The 21,210-nt window shown below is 38.0% G+C and overlaps 1 long non-coding RNA gene across 3 annotated transcripts in view; it reads left to right on the forward strand.

Moving 5' to 3' along the window:
• The window catches only part of LOC131085547 (uncharacterized), a 180,596-nt gene that overhangs the window by 88,316 nt on the left and 71,070 nt on the right, over window positions 1-21,210 (forward strand). For 2 of the 3 annotated variants that reach the window (XR_009114660.1, XR_009114662.1), the window contains one exon: window positions 6,143-9,327. The exons of the other annotated variant lie outside the window; for it this stretch is intronic. This is a non-coding gene — a long non-coding RNA (uncharacterized LOC131085547). Of the gene's footprint in view, window positions 1-6,142; window positions 9,328-21,210 lie in introns of those variants that run through there. 3 annotated transcript variants of the gene reach the window in all.

The following is a 21,210-nucleotide window of genomic DNA, read 5'->3' on the forward strand; positions in this document are numbered from 1 at the left end:
TGTAAATCATTAATGGGTCAAACTTTCCCCACTAAAAATTTTCCATCACAGGGATTTTCTTGGTCTGTTGGAAGATAGCTGCTGTGTGAAGTCATGATATTTGTCAGGCCAGATATATTTGAGAACAAAATGAAATTAAGAGGGTTTACTAAACTGTTGCCCATCTGCTGAGCTATAGTAATTTTCCATTCTTGGCCCATTCCAGTTGTGAGATAATATGGTTTAGCATTAACCCCTTTCAATTAACTTTAAATTGAAAGTTCAATTAAGTCGCATCACTTTACACCTGGGATGGGCTAACTGAACACTCACAGCCATCCACCAGTGATTCCAGGAGCTCAGCCTGCAGACAACAGGCTGACAAACTCCTCAAACATGGGCATGCACTCAGGAACCCTATGTCACCCTCATGAATGACCTTGAAGTGTCACTATAGGACACGAAAGAACACAAGCGCACACCGCTGCTCTCAAGGTGAAGAAAAAAAGGGAAGTTTATTTTCTGACTTCAATATTTATAGTTTTCCAAAAGTGACAGTGGTTGGAGGGTGACAGTGCCACTTCTCCAATGACACTGGATAAACCAACAGTCCATCGAATTTCTCCTCCTCCATAAAAGAATGCAAAACAATGAGTTATTTACAGAAAGTGTGTGAGAAAGTTCGTTACAAGAATGTAAACATCAGATGGCTTAGAAAATCTTAAAAAATCAGGGTGACACTGAAGACTGTTTCTTTGATGAAGAAGTCACAGTGTCCTGTTTGGAGCCAGGGATAAGGACAAGGCATAATCGTGACAATTGTTGCTGCTGCTGAGCTTCCAGGGAGCACATTTCTGACCCAGCTGTAGGATTCCTGTGGTCTGGTGCACCTAATCCCTGACTATTTCCATAGCAGCTCTGGAGGTCATCAGAGCCTGGCTAAATTAATCTGAGAGGAGAGATGCAAAATCTGGTCAGCTTCATGAGCAAATCTAAACTTTTCACAGCCCCTTATGGAGAACCCCAGAGAATCCATATTGTTTGTGACTGTTCTAATCAGGCTTCTTTGGAGGTTGTAAAAGTGTTACAGTTCCATTCTCTGATTTTCTTCACATTAAGATAAAATTATGTGCAAACTTTCATGCCCGTGGTTCATTGATTGCAAGCTGATAAAACAGAATGAATATAATCTGTAAATGACAGTAAATATATCAGTAAGACATTTTATCTTTAAGTAAGATATTTTTCCCCCTTTAAATACATTTCTGTGTCATTCTGAAAGTCTCTAGTTATTGATTCATACTTTGACTGGAAGAAATTGCTGTGGATAAGGTGAAGAATAGAACAAAATTGAAGAAGAAATATAAGAAAATTAGAGGAGGAAAGTAAGGGAGGCAATTTAGAGAATCAGGTTACTTAAAGGAATAATTTTAAGAGAAAAGCAAATAACATGTTTTTACTGGCTGCCAAATATGAATTTAATCCAGAAAAAAAAAGTTGTTAGAAACAAAGAAATATGTATTTTAGTTTGTTTTTTTTTCCTGTTAACCACCACAATATGCTTTGAATATGACTGCAGTCCTCCCTAATGTGAAGCATACAGTGATAAAATCTCTTGGAAGTGATTCAAACCCTTGAGAAAACAATTGACAATGCTAGAGTTCAGCACCTTAAAGTAACAGAAATCCAAACAACCCGAACCTTGCGAAACCGGGTTATAGCTCCTATAAGCTTGTCCAGTGAAAGAGATTTCGTTTTGAGTCACGCATCAAAGCTGTTTTGAGATATGTTGTATGTAAACATAGGCTTGTGTTTCAGCTGGTGTAATGTGTTTCAGCCTGTGAATTGGTGGTGGTGGTGGTGGTGGTCTCTGCAGCACCTGGAGCCCATGGAAATGCCTTAACAGGCGCCATCCAGGCGAGGGCAGTGAGGCACAGAAACGCTGCTGTGCACATTGCTGCGCGCTGTGCTGCAGTTCGCTGGCGGCTTGCTTGATAACTGGCAGGGAATTCAGTCCAAAATTGACAAGATTCATGTCTTGTGCAATGCTTGGACAGCAGGGTCCTGTCCGCTCCTCTCCTCTGCCAAGCAGCCTGGCACGGAGAGCCGAGTGCAGATGGAGCGGCACAGCTCACCTGGGTGCTCCAGACACTCATATCTGCAGTCTTACTGAACTCTATTTGTCTTTTTGCTGGTATTTTCCCAGACTAAAAGCTGGAATTTAAAGCACTGCAGCCTTTACTTCAGTCTCCTTGACAGCATAAAAAAAAAGAGGATAAGTATCACTTTGCAAGGGACAGTTGCATTTTATAAGAACAGGATATAAGTGATCATGTAGTAATAGTGTTAATTTATCACAACATGGTCTTAAGAAAAATAACACAATTTATATACCAAAAACAGTCTAAGCAGTTTGAAACATTATACCTTTATAGATATTCTTTATATTGTGTGGATCTACTTTTTCACTGTTTCTTACCTGTGTATTTGGCCCTGCATGTGGCCAAAATAAAAAAAAATTAAAATTAAGGGCTCGTTCCAAAGAGAATAGCAAAGTTAGAGACAGAAAGAAGTTGGCACAGGATAACTTAGTGAATTGGCAATGGGACTTGGAGCTTTCAGTCTGTCTGAACCTTGCTGATGGGAACTGCACAAATGGCTAATAGGGATAAATGGTTTGTGCTCCTCATGAAGAAGTGGAAAAACTGCAGAGTGCTGGAATATGTGGCGTTTTCTGAGGAAGAGCTGGAAGCAGGAAAAAAGGACAGGTTTGTGGAAATAAAGTAAAGAGAGAGATGGTGAAAATGAGATTATCAATGATGATACAAGGAACCATAGCTGCCTCTGCTGGGTTTTCTTTGTCTCATGTTCACTGAACAAAAGATTATTTAAAATGAAAAAGTTGATTTAAATGCCAACTTTCTTTTGATCAATGCAATAATTATCAGCACTGGGTGGGTTAATGGTTAAATATGAATAGTTTCCCTGGACAATTAGAAGGTGAGAGTGTTTAGAGCTAATTGCCAAAATATTTTGTGACCAATAAAATCCTATGGAATAGTTTTGTTTAAATAGGCAATACAGACTGCTACACTTCCCAAGCTTCAAGGTAACTTTAGTTTGTATTTGCTGTAAGCTTTGGTTCAGGCCTATCTGTTGTGATCGTTTTATTTATCCTTTTTCTGAATGTTTTACTTGTTGACAATTTGAATTTTAGGCTTCATGACATTCATATTGTAGCCATGATAGGTAAATAATTTAGATCCTGTAATCATCAATATTGTGACTTATTTTAGTGTTTTGGAGACATGCACTTTTGAAGGCTAGGGCAGTAAAAAAAAGACATTGCTTTGCAACATATATTGATCACAAGTATGTAATAACATCTCTGACTCTGAGGACATTGCTGCTTGCAGTCAAAACCACAGTTTGCTTTTAGCCTTATGCAAACAGCCTATTTAGCTGGCAGGTGAATTGGTCACTGCCCCTCTTTTTGCTCCTTAGCTTCTCAGTGCAGTGTATTAACCTCATGAAGATGTTAAAACAATGTTGATTTCAATTTAAACAAAAAAAAAAAAAGCTTCAGGGAAAATTTTCCAACTTGCAATCTTCTTACCTAAGCTGATGAGAGAAGTCCACAAAGTTTGGGGAGACTGGAAAAGAAAATTACCTGTCCTAAGGGAAAAAATAGTCCTAATTCCTGGTGCAGACACTGCTCCTAGAGCCTAAAGTCAGCTTTACTTCCCCTGTAGAAACTGTGCCAGTTTCTAAGGGAAATAAAAATCATGCAGTAGAGCACAAATGTGCCCTGAAATTTAAGGACTATATGCATTGACCTTTAAGGAACAGGCACACAATGGAAGAACCTACCTACCAAGAGGCAATTATAAACCGCCTGGGATCCGGGGGGAATTCAGCTGTGGTTTCCTGCCTGTCCCTCTCCTCTCTTGGAAGCTGCCATATTTTGCAGCACGACCCTGACAGGGAACACTGTAGGGAGGTGCAGAGGGGCTGAGCTGAATTGTTGCTGTGGTGCCACAAATAAGAAATCTGCAGCTCAGTCGCTGCCACTGCCTGGTGCTTTTTCACTGCATGTAATAAAGAGAATTTTCTTGTCCTCTCAGTAAATTGCTCACTGAAGCTCTGACTCTTCCTGGATTTTGTTGATACTGATGTGTCTGATCCTTCTGAAGCTAGTTACACCCCAGTCTGGGAGAATAAAAGTTTCCAGCATGCCGATTACAGCAGGTTGTGTGTGGAAGAGAAGGGCAACAGAGCAGCACTGCAACCTCTTGGGAGTGAGCGGAGTGATGGCAGGGGTGGGGGCTTCCTCAGAAGGAGGGATGGGCAGGCTATCCTGCCAGGACCTTTCTGCACATATCTGGGGCTGCTTAGTGATGCATCTTGCCAGCCAGTCCCTGTCCTTGTCCCAGTTCTTGGCAGCCTGCTGGCAATGTCTGAGCCAGGGTCATGTCTGCTGAAGCACATGAGCCTTCCTGCACTCAGAGAGGTGAGCTCTGAGCACACATCACACCCAGGTGACTTGATTTAACCTTTATTTGTTCCACAACGCTTTGTTGCAGGGGGTACACCTGGCAACGCCTCTCTTTCATTTTATTCTGGGACAAGTGCAACCTTGCAATGTGTGCTTCATGTTGCCTTTCTTTTTCACAGTTTTAAAATAAGTTCATCAGTTATGTACACAGTCAAACAACTTAGGAATAATTTTGGTATCTTCCTCTGTAAGGTTGTATCCTGTAATTATTTTTTAGAATTATTTTCCTTGTGCATTACAAATCAGAGATTACATGCACTGTTTACATTAATTTACAGACTGGATTTGAGTTTATATTCCCTTAAATGTCACTGTAATTGCATTTCTTTAGCAGTCACACACACACCGTATCCATTCGAATCTGTTACCTGTTCCACTCTGGGCAAAAAAGAAGGGAAGAGATTTAACAAGGAGAGCTGTAATTTTCCTAACAGGGCAGAAATCAGCCAATTGGGAGCCCTTTCCCAGCAGACACTGACAAGACAGCAGAGTAGTCTCTCCTCAGGTGAAGGCAGCAGTCGCACCCCTCGCTGGCGCTACGGCGTGTCAGTGCAGGGGAGGATGGCGAGCTGGAGGCTGCCAGCCTCCCCTATTTATAGCAGCGGGAGCTTCGGGGTGTGAGGCAAGCTGTTTTTAACACAGTGGCATTTTCTTCTGTTTAATCATGGAATGGCATAATTTTTAGAAAGCCATTATTCTTTGTAGAAAAGTTAGGCTTCTTTGCCTCGTTAAATAATAGGTGCTTGTGAATTAAAAAAAAAAAAAAAAAAAATCACTTCTCCGAGACTTCAGATGTTTTAAAGGCCATTATTTTGTCTGGAAAATGTAGAAAGGAAAATCAATATATAGCATCAAAGACAAAGAGGAAAAATGCAATGAGACACATCAGTTTAGCTCCTGCTCTCTTTCCCTTTTTGGTCATTTTGCTGTGCTGCCAAGCAGAGCAGAAGACATCCCATGCCCAGGGAAAAGCAAAGGAACTTGCTTAGACTGAAGCAGCGCTTGCAAAATCTGAGTCTTGCAAGCAAAGTAGTAGATTGGTTTGTTGTAGCAGGTTGGCTTACAGTTCACAAGGACTTATTCCTTTTCTACCTTCCCCCTCATACTTTCTCATGTAATTTTTACAGAGATAACTGAGCACTCAGACAGAAGTATAGCAGGGCTTTGTCTCTCCAAAATAGAATTTAAATAATTCCCACTGAGTCACACAGTTATACAGAGATGCCTGTTAGTCTATACATGGTGTTCATCAATTATTAGGGAAGAAGGGCAGAAAATGTCCAGTGAAGGACTTCTCCTGTTTTGACACTGGTAGATGCCATGAACTTCCAGAGTCACTTTATCTTTGTGTCACACAGAAAGGTGATCAAAAGACATTGGAAATGCATCAACCCAAACTTAACTTGAAAGGAGGCATTACTTCTGTAGATTTTAGTATAATGAATATCCAGAGCTTATTTTAATTCTTGCTGCACAATAGAATTCATACAAGTAAAATAAAAAATTTAAAAACGAAAAAGCTTTTGCAGTATTTGAGCAATTAGATGTTTGTACATAATTTGTACATTTAGAATTGTTCATACTTTTTTTTTTCCTTCTTGCCCACAGAAAGGAGAAAAAAAGCAACAGACATGGAGTAAACAGGTGAAAGAACATGGTTTGACCTTAAGGGTAGAGCATGAGTGACATGAAAGGAGGAAGGAATGACTCACATGAGCATGAAGATGGATGAGTTTGCCACTGGTTTAATATTACCCGTGCAGCCCTAACGCAGGCATAGGACAGACCTCCATGTATCAGATCAACTTCACAGACTGCTGGAAAAACTGATGCTGACTTTCAGAAAGGTTCTGAATTCAGTGAGAACATGACTAGGCCATGTGGGACTGGCAGAAGGAGCCAGAGGTCATGTGGGCTGCCAAAATGTTGGAAGCACCAAACTTCGTTTTCTGTTTTCGGGAGCTGCATCTGCTAAAGCCTTCCCTTGTGACCTTGACCTTGGACTACGTCTGAGCTTTGAGACCCAGGAACACTGCAGGATTTTTAGCTTATATGTTGGATATGGTCATGTCTTAGCTGCATATCTGGGTTAGTCCTTGGTGTGATATGTTCTCCTACCAGTTCCCATTTCCAAAAACTGGAGGACAGGTTTAGCCACATTGTGGCTTCACAGATCACTTTGGTGGCAGCCTAAATCAGCTTTTTTTGCTTTGGTTCTCAATAGAAAAAATAAAAATACAAAATAGAAATTATAATTTTCAACTTTGGATAGGCCAGTGCCATTCCTTAATAATTAAGCAGTAAACACAACTACTTCATAATCCCAAAGTGCTAATCTTAATAATTTTGTATAAATACATAAATAGGTAAGGGGGTCATGAAATCCCACTATGTTGAAGCCAAGATATGGGCAGTTACCTCAGCAAAACCCAGACATATATTAGAGTCTATCTTCCTCCAAAATCTCTTCCTCCCTCCAGCCTGCCCCAAGAAGAGATCCATGAAGCCAACAGCGCCTTTAAGTACTTGGATCTATGTAACTACAAGCAGCAGCTTTGTCATGAACAGGGCTGTGAAATATGGACTGTGAGATACAAATTAGGGGCCAAATCATAAGGACTTATTAATGTTTTCAACATTGGCTGTCTGAGCCAAGAAAAATATCTCTGAAGTCCCCCTAACAGTCCTCCTCTGTAAAGACTTCCTCATTTTAGCTCCTTGCTTTTCTTTGCAGAAACAACTTCCACTCCTGGTACACTCTCTCATCCATTAATGAAAAAAGTAATGCATCTTTAGGTTGCTGCCGTGACTTGGCCTTAGGCCCCTTAATATAATGTACCCAAGGCCTTAATTAATTTGTAAAACTGTACAGAAGATGATGTCCCAAAAACCTTTGTAGAGTCAAGTCAAAATCCTGTACTTATCAAAGCAGAAATATTGAATCAGGGCCAAGTGTAATATATTTGCATCCTTTCCAGAAAATGAAATGTTTTTGAGGAGAACAAAGTGCTCTTAGATGTGTTACAGGTTTATGAAGTGATATTGTGCTCAAATTTCAAAATTACCACTTGCATAAGTCAATTTCAATAAGAAAAATGAAATTTCATACTTGGGGGTTAACACAGACCTTTTCTCTCAGGGCCTTTTGCTAATGCTGTCTAAGTCTAAAAACATCTGCCATTGACTTCAGCTGCAACACGATGGCAGAGCTCCCTATTGCAAAGGAACTTCGGTAGCTATTTGGGGTTTTACCAATAGAGGGCTCTATTGGTTTGATTTAAATCACGAAGAAGGGGGAGCCAGACTTTTTTTGGAGAGGGTGGTGAGGTTGCTAGAGTAAATCCTATAACCTATATAAAAGTGGAGTCAGCTGAAGTGCATTGAAAGAAATGCCTAAAGGGACATCGTTTAGGTGTTACTCTATCTGTTTTGTTGTTGGTTTGTTTTGGTGTTTTGAGATACTGATGCTGGGGGACTTGCTTATCTGCTTTTGGAAAGGCACAGTCCAGAGCACTGTGAGGTATTTTAGGAATAAGGCTATATTAGCAGTGTGATAATTTTAAATGACCTGAAATGTTTAGAACCTACCAAAAATAAAATTTTATGACTGTAACTTCTTTACCAAATATTTTTTAGTCATATTTGCCCTTACAACATATATTTTAAGCATAACACAAAGATAGATGTGCATGTTAGTGAAAAAATGAAAATCTGTGTTAATAAATACAAAGTGACTTAAGGGAAAATATTTTCTTTCCTAGCTAGTTAGAGTTTTTATAATATCCCACTTAAGATTGAACATATTACTGGCTCAGCTGTAGGAGGCCATAAAAATAAAGCGAAAAATAACCTAGAGTCTTTTGGGGTGTTTAACTACTATCAAGTAGTGCCTAACCTCTCTCACTAAACAAGGTCTTCATGCCCTGACTCACCTCTTCACTGCCACAATAGGCATTCCCATTTCACTTTTTAGTTATTGTTCCCCATTTCTCAGTGACTGGAATGATGCTGGTCTCCCAGCATATCTTGCTTTCACAGGTTAGACAGACTGCAGTGGAAATGTTCCACAAAGCACTGTAGACGAAATTCACCGTTATTTTAATGGGGACAGCATGGGAATGAAGAAATGAAACAGTGCTAACAAACATGCTTGCGGATGCATGATGGCAAGCACACACATCTGCATATAAATATTATATATGCATATCTTTTTAATGGGAGACTGTGATTGTTAGGTGTGCTTGCCTAAACACGAACTCTACAGCTAACCAAGCAAAAAACCCCCTCTACACAAACGTGTGTTTACATACATACATACATAAGAAAAATATATATCCGGTGTATCATTTCAATGCGTATGAAAACAGTGCACTGAAGTTCATTTTATTGTCAAGCATAGTTTAAATTCCATTTTTATGCAATGGTGCAGTGACAAGCTTCCTATAAAATAAATATGGGCCGCAAATGAAAATAGTTTAGCTTGCTGGTCTTACATTTTTTTTTTTAGTAATGAATACAGACTTCAACTTGTGAAAATATAAAATGATCCTGCTTTCAGTATAAATGTCCCTCAAAAAATCAATTCCAATTTCATCTTTGTTTTAGTAAAAAAAATGAAAGAACAAAAAGATCAGGACTATAAATAATGACTACCTGTGGTTTTCATAAATAAATATCTCTAAAGCAGTGGAAAGCTGTAGAAATGCATGGATATTTTATTTTCTCCTGCTTCATGAATTTGTTGTGTTGCAGGAATGTGTATAAATAGATATCTAGATGTGGTGCAGATTCAGATTCAGCCATTTTCTCCAAATAAAAACATATGTTTCCCTCTTGATGTTGTTTTTTGTCCTTTGGAATCCATTAACACATTAATAATGGAAAGTCTGCAGTAATGTATGGTCTACCTATGAGGTTTTATAAAAAATCTCATAAATATGAATCTATAGGTACAAGAAAGCTGTATACGCTCATGCCCATGTCATAAATCATCCATCCTTTGTTAAAAAAATAAAATGGAGGTGGGGGAGGAGCAGGGAGTGATGATTTTCTCACTGGAACCATTTCATCTTATCTAGGGAGAGTTAAGAAATACTGCTGTGGATGCTTACCTAGATATTTTCACAATGTCATGTCCCATTCACTGTTCCTCAATACGAAGGATGTTTTCCTTCTCTATAATTTTCAGGAAGGGAAAATCTTGTTCTGCTTTCTAGCCTTGTAAGAGAGAAATGACAGCCTTTCCCCACCTCCAGGTTACAACTTTAACTCATAATCCCCCCATCCCAAGGAAATGAGTAGATAACATGTTATGTGCAATGTGAACTGATTTGAGATGTTTTCAGTTTAGTGTCTCCAGTCAGGAGAAATGGATACAGCTCAATTGTTTCAATAACTGCATATGTGTTTTTATTCTGGGGTCCATGCTATGTTTGCTTAGAGAAAGAAAAATGTACTGACCAAACTTGCATATGCACCAATGAACAGAGTGGAAACTGCATTAGTGCAGTAACTGCATCTCATGGAGGTAACATTATCTAAAAAGAAGTAAAAGAAAAACAGCTTAGAAACCAATAGCTTAGCTATTGGTGCTAGAGTATCTGGCTTTTGAAAGTATCACACTGGAAATACTGGAATGCTACAGCATTTTATTCTTCTCTTTCTTCAGGGCATATTGGTACAGCCAGCACTTTATTCCTGAGAAAATATTAATATTAAATGGATTGCTAGATTTAAAGGTACTGATGACTAATATACTGTTATTCTGTCCTCCCTCACTCCTCTATAATCAACAAAGCATGCACAACAGTGGAGTGTTTCACAGTAATTTTTGGTGATGTTTTGCCTTGCTTGATTTGAAAGTATTTCTGAGGGGGATAAATAAACTTGCCACCAAACTCTCCCTTCTATTTGCCTTGCTAATGTTCCAGAGAGTAGTTCACTGCAAGATGTGAAACAAGGAATGCAGTAGATTGGGATGCTTCAGTGGGAAAAAATTTGCAGCTCACTGGCTTCATCTCCCATCTGTATTATTAGCACCGTATAGATTTAATAATTAGGTGATTGAAGACATTTTGATGATGGAGCGGTTTCTATGATCTGCAAAAGAAAGCATCTGTTTTCCTCATGTACCAATTAATTATTTATACAGCAGAAAATACAGTAGACTACCTTGAGGATGAGCAGGTTGGATGTTTGTGCACAAACAGCAAGGCCTGGCCTGGAAATTATGTCATTCTGACCTTCAAAGTCTCTAAAATTATTATTTTTCAGGCACGCAGTAAACAAACAGTACTCTCTTCTGTCTTCACTTCCACCTTACTGTTTGCCCTCCTGTCCTCACAGAGTGCCTGTCAGCTTAAACATCACCTTTCCTTTTATTTTCCATTTCCTGTCTATGTGTTTTATTAGCACCTTTTTCTATTTTACAATCCACACTGATTCGACATCAGCTTCATCCCTCATAAGCTCTACTGTTGAGACTAGGCAGAGCTATGCATTGTGGGAAATATGCAAAAACACCCAAACCTCTTTTTTTCATGATTGTCAGGCGTGGATTCATTTTGGGAAATATATATTTCCAGAGGCTAGGACTTACCAAAGTTTGCAAATCAAAGAAAAGCAGATCCTTGGATCTCACAAAATGTGTTGCTTTGTATTATGACAATGGTGTTCACATGCCTGACATCCTCATAATAATATTAAGCCCTTTTTTTTTCTAGCATTATGTACTTTATACATTTGTATAAATGTCACAGCTTGTAATCACTTCCTTTGTCATCGACGATTAATCTAAAAAAATCGAATAATTCACTGCCCCTTGCCATTTACATATCGCCTGCTACCATCTGTTCTTCTCAGCAGCAGTAAATGATGGGTAATTAACTCAGTGCCTTTGTCTTTCCCTTGCTGAATGTCTGACACATATAGATTTTCCTCTGTGTGTGTGTGTGTCTGCACGCGTGTCTGCGCGCGCGTGCGTGTGTGTGTAGGAAAAGGAGAGGGGGATAGGAACAACAGAGAGAAAAAAAAAAAGCAAAAGATGCTGTAAGCCTGACCTGAGGAGAAAAAAAAAAAAGTAAGTACAAAAACATTTGCAAAGGAGAAACAGGACAGAAATGTTGGGGCTGTGAAGGGACTCTGTCACGTGGCCTTTTACTCACTTAATGTCAAAAGAAAGTGGGACCCGGCTGCAGACAATAGCAGCCCTGCGCATGCAAGTACCCTTTTCTAAAGCTGTAAGGTCAAGGTCAAGATGCAGCAGCGAGACAAAGCTTCATATGTTCCTCTTGTCAGCCTGGGTGCAAAGGGGGAAGATGAAAATGAGGCCAAATGGAGGGAATACACAATGCCATTTGGCTCCTGGACTGGAAGCCAGAAGGTTCACAATGTGTCATATTGAAACTATGATATAGTGGCTCTGCATATTGCGTCCTTAGACAAGTGAGCATGAGGCAATATGCAGTGAAAAATTAAAAAAAGAGAAAAGCAATATTCAAAGAGCTTTTTGCCCTTCCTGCTAAACCCTGCAGGCCACCCTGCCCCCAGCTGTGGAAGGGCCAGAAAAGAAAGCATTCCCTCGGCATCATAGGAAATATGACATGATAGCCTAAGCAGCATCCTCTGGCATGTCTCTTTGATATTGCTTATAAGGAAAGAGACAAAAAAACCCCTGAAAATGGTTCAAAATACTTTTTAGTGAAGGTTTTTAAGCTGGAGAAAGCATAACAATGTGTCTCGACTACCGTTAAATGACTGTTTATTTACATGTATTTGTTATAATTTATTTGTCCTTAGGTAGTATCTGGAAGCCTCCTTCAGGATTGAGGGCCGCATTGTGCTAGGCACTGTAAACCCTGTAATACGACATAGTGTTGTCACTCACAACATCCTCAGGGGCTGGCCAATGCTGAGTGAGATGTGCAGTGTCTTTCATTAAAAGAAAAACAAAAAAGGGAAGAAGAAAAGTTATTTTTTAATGGGATCCTGTTAATCCCAAGGGAGTTACATTGCCTAGATGGAGCTTCATGCCAACTCAGTTATTCTACTTATGTTATCTCTATGCCACATGTTACCGTGTGTCAAGCTTTGGATTTTTAAACACGGGAGAAACAACAGTTGGAAATAATTTCCCTATGATTCAAGACTTGCTCTTCCCAGCACTCTCCCAGGGATTTTTTCAAGCCTTTTCAAGCAAGGCCATGACATGGGTAACATCTCTTGCTGATTTTACACAAACTTTTTTGAATGGTTTTACATCTCTTCAGTTTCCTTCTATTCCAAATAACCACATCATTTTACTCAAATCTGATTCCCATATCACTGTATACTTCCCAAATGAAATTCCCTGCATATGCAATGGTATTGGAAAGTGACTCACTCTTGTTGAGATATCTTAGTTTGTGTAATAATTTTAATTATATTTAATCTGAATGAAAGATAATTATTTGATCCATCAGCTTCAGAGCTGGGTAGTGGCAAGTGATGTGATGGAATGTGAATAGTAGTACTTGTGAAAGTCCAAGCAGCACCTACACTGCTAGTCCAGCTAGAGTTTCTTTCATGAAAGTTTCCCTGACCTAATAAAAAATATTCACTTACAATTGACACTGGTCACTTCCAGATTCTCTAGGGGAAATAGTGGTGCTGCTATTATTGCCTCTCATTAGATTTCCTTTCAGGCTACAAACTACAGAAATTTCTAATATTTTATTTCCTGGATTTCCTCTAGCTAAAGTAGGGGGGATGTTCAAGTTAGATGACTGAATGCAGCCAACGTGGAACCACAAGGAATTGGCAAATCACCTCAAAAGGTCTACAGGAATATAAGGGCAACAAAAGTAAAAGAAGATAACTAGCAAGGTCCTACCTCATTAGATTAGGTATGAAAATTATAATTTAAGATGATTAGAAATATCCTATTGCTATCAGTGGGATGAGAGTTTTTGCCTTGCTTGTAGTGCATGGTGACTTGTACTCATAAGTTTTGAAATATAAGAGGTCAATGAATATTAATAATTAGTATTTCTATTTTTTATTGAAATGGTGTCTAGCAGCCTTGATTGCTGTCCAGGAAATCAGTGAGGAAAACACCAAAAAATTTTACCTTGTTCCAAAATCCATAATGGCTAAGAGGCAACAGGGGCCATAGGTTGTCAAAAAGTGATGTGAGACAGAGGAGCGTGGGGATAGAGGATAATAAAGACAGTAGTGGCACAAAAGGCAATTATATCAATCAGCACAGCCCTTCTCCCTGCTACCTTTTGTGTGTGGCAATAAAAGAGTGCTTAAAGGAGCGAAATTATGAGGATTTTCTGTTTGTGTGAAGCACATTCCAAGTAAGCTAAAAAGAGGGAGAATCCAGGAAGACAGTAAGCATGAAAACCTTCTAAGAAAATTAATTTGGTGCTGAAGACCATCACCGTGTGTTGATTGGAAGAAAGTGTATCCACTTTCATTGAATGAAAAATGACAGGGTGGCCAGGGCACAGGCTGTGAAAGACTTGGAAGAGAATAGAAGAGAGCCATGAATGATGACATGGATAAAGGGAAACTGGTGGAGGGATGAGGAAAAAAAATAGAAAGAAAAGAAAACAAAGAAGGATACAGCCTCTCTGTTACTGAAGACAAGATGAGACTGAGTAGCACAAAAGAATAAAGTGAGAGATGAGAATGACTTAAAGAATAGGAAACTTCTGGATGTCAAGTTAAAAGTTGAGTGATGTCCATTAGGAAGTGTAATAATCTGCAGCATATGGTGGAAGGATACTTAGCTAGACTTAGACAAACAAGAAAAAACATGATGCAGGCAATAATCTTGTATCGTCTGGAAGATGCACTGGATGGTTGAGATCTTTTCCATCTCCTAATATCTCTGCTACTTGTACAATCTGTACTTTAAGGCAGTGCATTTATACTGTAAAAATGCAGAAGCACACATTGACTTTTTAAGAGACCATGTAACATAGAAAAATACTTTAAAAATCTTTGCATATGAGAGGAATTTCCAAAATCTTTGTGTGTATATACACACATATGTATATATTTCTTTATACAGTCATATATGTACCATTGAATTCCTCTGTTATGTAAGAAGTAGATGTTTCCACTGTATTCAAACCAGGCTTCATTTGCAATATTAGTGTGAAACGAGAAAAATTTAAAATTTAACATTTTTACATAAGTTATGTCATTAAAAGACAATAATTTTAAAAATACTTAACTGAAAACCCTATTTGCTAGTATATGTGTTTGCAACTGTGTAGTTATCAGATTTAAATCTTAGTTTCAAAGCTTCTATCAAGTGAAAGTATAGAGTATGTTTATGTTTTAAAATAAATTATATATAGAACTAATGCAGACAGCATTTCTCCTTCCATTTTTACTACAGATTCCTTATCTGCAGTGCAAATTTCTAATGCATAGCTTGTATTCCACTAGCAACAGAGATCTGCTTTTTGCCTCACAGATGACAGTTCTGACTCCAGTCTTGTGATGTATTCAAATTTTTGGAGGGCTTACTTCCTGAGGCTGTACTCCCATTGTTGATGTAAGTACACTGTGTACATATGGAAAAATGAATGGATGGCTGAGCACAGGGACTTGGACATATGCACATTCTTGATATTGCCTGAACTAGGCAGAGTGTGACTTCATAGACTTGATGTCTGGTTTTTGTTGAGTACTAAAACAGAAGCTTTTTTACTTGTATCACTCACACTCACACATATTGTCACCACACTGGAAACTCTGTTATGGCTTTCTAAAGCTGATATATTCATAGTGATGTGACGTTCAGTGAATTGTTATTCAAGTATATTTGGGAACATCATATTTTTGCTGAAAAATGAGGAAGCTATATTGTATTAAAGCAGAAAATTGTTAAAGCTTCTGGAATTGGGAAATGAATTAGAGAAAGAAAACAACCCTTCTCTTGTAGGGAGCAATACTTTACTTTATGCAGTAGGTCCCTAAGGAAGATTTTTGATGACCTGAAGATTTTAACTGAATGAAAGAGTTGATGATCAAGACCAATGGGCTTCAGCCCAAGACTTACAAGTCCAGGTGTCCCCTAGGTTCTTTGTACACCAGTAGAGAGCTTGGTCTTGGAGTGCGCAGGCTGGGCCATTACAAAAAAGTTTGAGTTAATTTTTCTCAAGCATTATATTGCCTCAGCCAAAAAAACATTCTTGCTTAATAGAATTGTGAGGGGATCTTCACAAGCTCTCTTTCTGTGTACTACAGATAGATGTTTTCAAGAATGTTTCTTAAGATCTCTCATTAAAAAAAAACAATTGCAAGTTACACCTAGTAAAAAAGGTTAAAATCAAATATAAATAGTTAAAGAATGAAAAAGGTACTGATGTCTTGCCACCATTTGATAAAAACAAAGCATTTTAATTGATATGTTCACTGTATCATTCACTCTTGTGGTGCTCTTTGACATTTCAAACATAGATGTTTGAACCTCAAGCATTTAATGGACCTGGCCTACTGTTTTGTATTGATCCACCTCATTGCAAATCACTGGTGATGCTCTTTACTCCCTCCCTGTAAAATGAAAAGAAATCAAATCAAAGTGTCCTAAACTTGTTGATTCAAAGCTGTTTCATCTATCAGTATAGAAAAATTCTATCAGTATAGAACAATAGGTTAACAGTCTTTTTCATAGTTTTTCTTTTGCAATCTGAATTGAAATGGTCTGGCTTAAAGTAACCTGGATCTCAGTCATAAAAGCAGTATGCTGCCAGAGTGGCAAATCCAGAATTTATCACTCATGTATATTTCATCTGCACTTGCCTTTATTATTCTTTAGTGCTCAGAGATAAGAGCCCATGGCATTGCTAGGATATCTGAGAACTGTTTGGCCAGTAAATCTGTGGCAAGTCAGCTTCGGGATTTAGGAGCCAAATTTTTGATACCCTATGATTAAAAAAAAAAAAATAAAAAAAAAATAGTGGCCTCTGAAGGAAAGAAATGTTATACATTTTTTTCCTGTATTCCCTTTTGCTGAATAGTTTGAGCTTTACCTTTACATTTTCACCTTTGACTCCTCACAAAAATGGAGATGTGTTTTCTTAGTCTAAAGAGAATCTTCTAAAGCTCTGAACTTATTTAGGTCCTTCTGTATGTATGAAGAGATATTGAGATATCATAATGCAGCCTGTCCAAGAACTGAAGCCCCATGAGAGATTGTTTACCTGATCTTTTCTGCTTGGCTAGGACAGTGAGTTCATAAATAGTCTCAGTCCTTATCTAATTCAGGATTGTCATTTATATCCTCATTTGACTTTACAATCCTACTGTTCTGTGTGAGATATTGCTTAAACTTTAATCTCAGGAGGGGAAAAAAGGAATTGTAGCATTCCACTATCAATTATTTTTGAAAGACCTGTAGGTTGCCACAGTCTCGAGGTTGAAGATCTTGAAACATTTGGGGAGAAATCTTACCTAAAAATAATTTAAGTACAAAACTGAATCTAGCTGGACACAATGAGAAGTCTAACAAAAACACTAATCCTTGTAAGATAAAGGAAGGTAAGACATAAGATTTTAACTTTGCCTAAGATTTCTTATACCTATTTTTTTTTCCTGTTACAGGAATGTTTAAAATATTTTTAAATATTCTAATTTTTCTAAATTTTCAGAATTACTCCTCATTGCATTAATATGCCATGAGGAGTAAGTCTGAAATTAGTCTACTAGCAAATGACAAAGCTCTTCTGAAAGTTAAAATAATCTGAAAGAACAGAGAGAAAAATCAGAGCACACTGCAATAAAAGTTGGACCCCAGTCAGTGCCAGACTGCCAACTGTTAATAAATTATGTCTTTGGTCTGTCGTATTTGAGATGTTGAACTAAAATGTCAGTAAGAGTGCTCATATGCTGCTATTTGATGCTGAAGACTCATTATTAAAGACAGGTTGTCTATTAAAAATTTCTTCCCTTCTTGTCTTACTTCATGCTTAACCAAACGGATGTATGTCTTTCAACACAGCTGTCCTGGACCACTCACATGAATAAGTCAGGATCTCTATAAACTTCTGCTGCGTCTGAGGATATGATACTTGTAGGGAACATGGCTAAGAAGTGTGGGAAGTAACTAGAAGAACTGAGGAAACTTATTTCAATATCTATTGAAAGAATAGTTTGGCTTTCGTAACCCACATGTAACTGCATTATTAAGCTCTTGGATAGTCTCATGGGAATTCAAAGATGCATCTACCAATTTAATCAGAGCAACAAATATGTAGAGGAAAATCACAAAATAATTTTTCTGCTTGTTGGTGCAGAGAAAATCTTTGCTTCTGAAATCTTAACTGAACACATTGTTTAGAAATTTTTGTCAGGCAGACAGTGTGGCAATAGAAAAGGCAGAGAGTATTATCAGTATATTTTTCAGCATCATAAAGCAGTAGGAAAATAGTCAAGAATGAAATAAGTGTCTTTCCATAGAGTTGGCGAGAAGATTACAAGAAAACATTAGTCAGAAAATACTGACCCATGAAGTCAACCTGAAAGTTGAATAGAAATTGAACTAGAAGTTCTAAAAATTTCCAGATGTTGTCATGGTTGGAGTCACAGAACATGGTGGTACTCCTAATATTTTGGTTTCAAGTAACAATTTGCAAGGTCTCAGTTTTCTGCTTCTCCGTATCCGATCATGCTTGTATACGTGCCCCGGGGAACTTCAGGATGTTAATGAGTGTAAGTTTTAGGTTATTCCCAGCAAAGAGTCTTGTACTAAATGTCCTGAAAGCTTGAGCTGGCATCTCAAATACATTTATTGAGTACTTATAACTCTTGTCTTACACAACAGAATTTTTTCTTTCCATCTATGCCTTTCAGTTCAGTTTGGACTACCGGCGCTCAGTTTTAGGCATTACCCTCTTCCTGTTAAATCTCACATCAGAACGCCAGAAGTGACCAGTCTATCTTCAGGGGAGGAAACTCATTACTGAAGAAAAAAAAAAAACCAAAAAAAAACCTAAGAAAAGTATTTTAATATAGTTTTACAAAGCAATAAGAAAGGAATCAAAATATCACTACCGAACACCTGCAAACATTGTTATATCCACTGACTTGCAGGAGCTGATACCGTGGCACTCTTGTGGTGTCATCCATGTACTATTTGCTTTGTCCAGCACTGACTGAATATAAGGCACTGACTGTCTTCTGTGTTTCTGTATCATGATCCATTTTACTTTAATAAGTTGATAATCTCTTATTTCTCAGTTTGAAATGTCTTGACAATAGAGATTTTTTTTAATCAGTGAGTAATATTTTTTCCTAAAGTGGCTTATGGAAAAATTACTTTTAAGACCGCGAGGAGAGGTTGTTACTGGTGGAACCCAGACCTAGATTCTGTGGCTGCCATGGAGATAGAAAGTGGGTATCTGGGCCTTGCTTTCATGTTTGGAACCAATATTCTTTGAAAGAAATATTGACTTTCAAATGAGTTTTATCCCTTGTGATTTTCAACACTTTTATTTGAGAAACTTGTAACTACCTCATATGTTAGGTTTGTACCTGAAAAACTAGTTAAAGCATGCAAACGTGTCAAGCAATAGTGTTTTGCTTGTCCTTAAATATGTGAATATGTTTAGCTTTGGATAAGGCATGAAAAAACTTCCCTGGAACAAAATTAAAAGCAATCCCTGTTTTTAGGGCAAGTACAGTCTAATTAACAAATTCTGTCAATACTCAGTATGGCTTTTAGACTTGCTTCAATTAGGTTATCTGTATCCTTGCAATTTTTAGTTGATATTATCCATAATCCTGCAATGTTACATTGCAAGGTACGCCTTGGGTCTCCTAGAATTCTGATGCTTTTTATTTGTCCAACAATACTCAAATCTTAAAAGTGAAGAAAAAGAAGGACAACTCTGTGTGACATTCTCTGATGTAAAATGCAGCACGTTTTGTGCTGCAGCCATGTCCTTAAAAATTTATCATATACTGTCCCACCAGGAGATGCCTGATTACTGGGGCAATAGCTTCATTTGTAAGCATCTCCTTTGGCAGCCCAGGAAAGGACAGCCAACTAACTGACAGCAGCATAGCATTTAAGTCATGGCTCTGGTGCAGAATTGAATATAGAAGAGAAGGAATGACTAGCTATTGAACTGCAGTAGAGAAATGATTTGTGCTGCCTGCTGTTATATAAAGCCTACTATGCACAATAAGAGCTGTTTCGTTCCCCTAGATTTTAGGTTTACAGCTCACCACAGTGTTGGTAGAACATAACATACTGGCAAGCTTTTTCTTTCTTATGGCTTGGGCAATTATTTGGCATTGATTTTCTTAAAGTTTTGTCTTGCATGTCAGCTTTTTGTTGGCAAACTTTGCAGAAGAGTTTGAGCGAGTCAGTAAGATTTGAGCATACAGATGAGATCAGTACTTGGCTCGTGCTGGAAATGGATGAGATGGAAATAACAAAAATGGAGCTTTCAACCCTCCCCTCCAGACACACACCCACAGAGGGAGTGATGGACATGCATTTGATTTATTTGAATTTATTCTGTTCCCTGATAAAAATCTCACACTTCTTAACCTTTCCATCTACTCTGCATATTATAACCAAAATACTCTGAATTGGCTCTACATGATGAGGCTGCTTTCTCATTTGCATTTTTTAAGTAGTGACTCTGCTCTTGCACAAAACCAGATGACCAGTTATGCTGAAGTGATATAATAGCATTATGTTGTGCTGAATTAAACAACGGAGCCTAATTATCTGTGATTTAGCTGAGTACTTTATGAGGTATTTTCAACCACACAGAAAAAGTGTGAAGTACCACTGCACAGATTTGGAAGCAGTTTTCAGGTTTATTGTCTAGGTGAGAGTGACATAATACACAAAACTGTGAGGAATCCTAAACTATTGCCTACACACTGTTTTATTGTGTGATGATTGCAATTGGAACCATTTTCTGGTTATCCTGTTCTCTATTTTGAATAGTTCAGGAAGTGCTATTCATGGTATTATGTAAATCAAGAAGACACTTTACTAAATTGGCATTAGTAGAAAATAAAGATCATCCCCTTAAAATCTGATTATGTTATTCTTACCAGATAGTCTTATTCATATGCAAGTAGGAAGAATATTTCCATGGCCTTTTATAACGATTTAGAAAGTATTTCTAAGAAGTTAAAAGTACTCTAAGTGAGCATTTTTGTCTTCTCTTGGATATGTATTGCCCTCTTTATAAGTTAATCTTTAAAACCAGGGTGTCTAAATTTAGACATATGACACAGAAAGCTATGTTTAATGTAGTATTTAAAGTTGGCAGAGATACAGACACCTGAGTTTCAGGCATTGCATTTGAAAATTGTTCCTTCTATCTATAGGTACAATAACTCCTGAGGATGTTAACAGAGCTGTACCTGGGCCTATCAAGAGAGCTGCACTGCCTTTCTTTATTGTGGTCCAATCTTGGCTTCTCAGGTGCATTCAGAAAGCTGTAGGTTCATCTTGCTTTTTGTAATGAGCCTAGTGGGCAGGGTAGTGTGATTTGAACTCACAGAGGGCATTCCTGACAGAGTTCAAATATCTTACAGTTTTTAGACAAAGATTCTTCTTTAAAGTCAGTTGGAGAACTGAATAGATCACATGAAAGGTGGCCTTTATGGTTCAAGTATACAATGCTGCACCAAACAGAGGCCCTGTGAGAAGA

This window comes from Melospiza georgiana, chromosome 1, assembly GCF_028018845.1.
Source record: "Melospiza georgiana isolate bMelGeo1 chromosome 1, bMelGeo1.pri, whole genome shotgun sequence".
Classification (NCBI taxonomy): domain Eukaryota; kingdom Metazoa; phylum Chordata; class Aves; order Passeriformes; family Passerellidae; genus Melospiza; species Melospiza georgiana.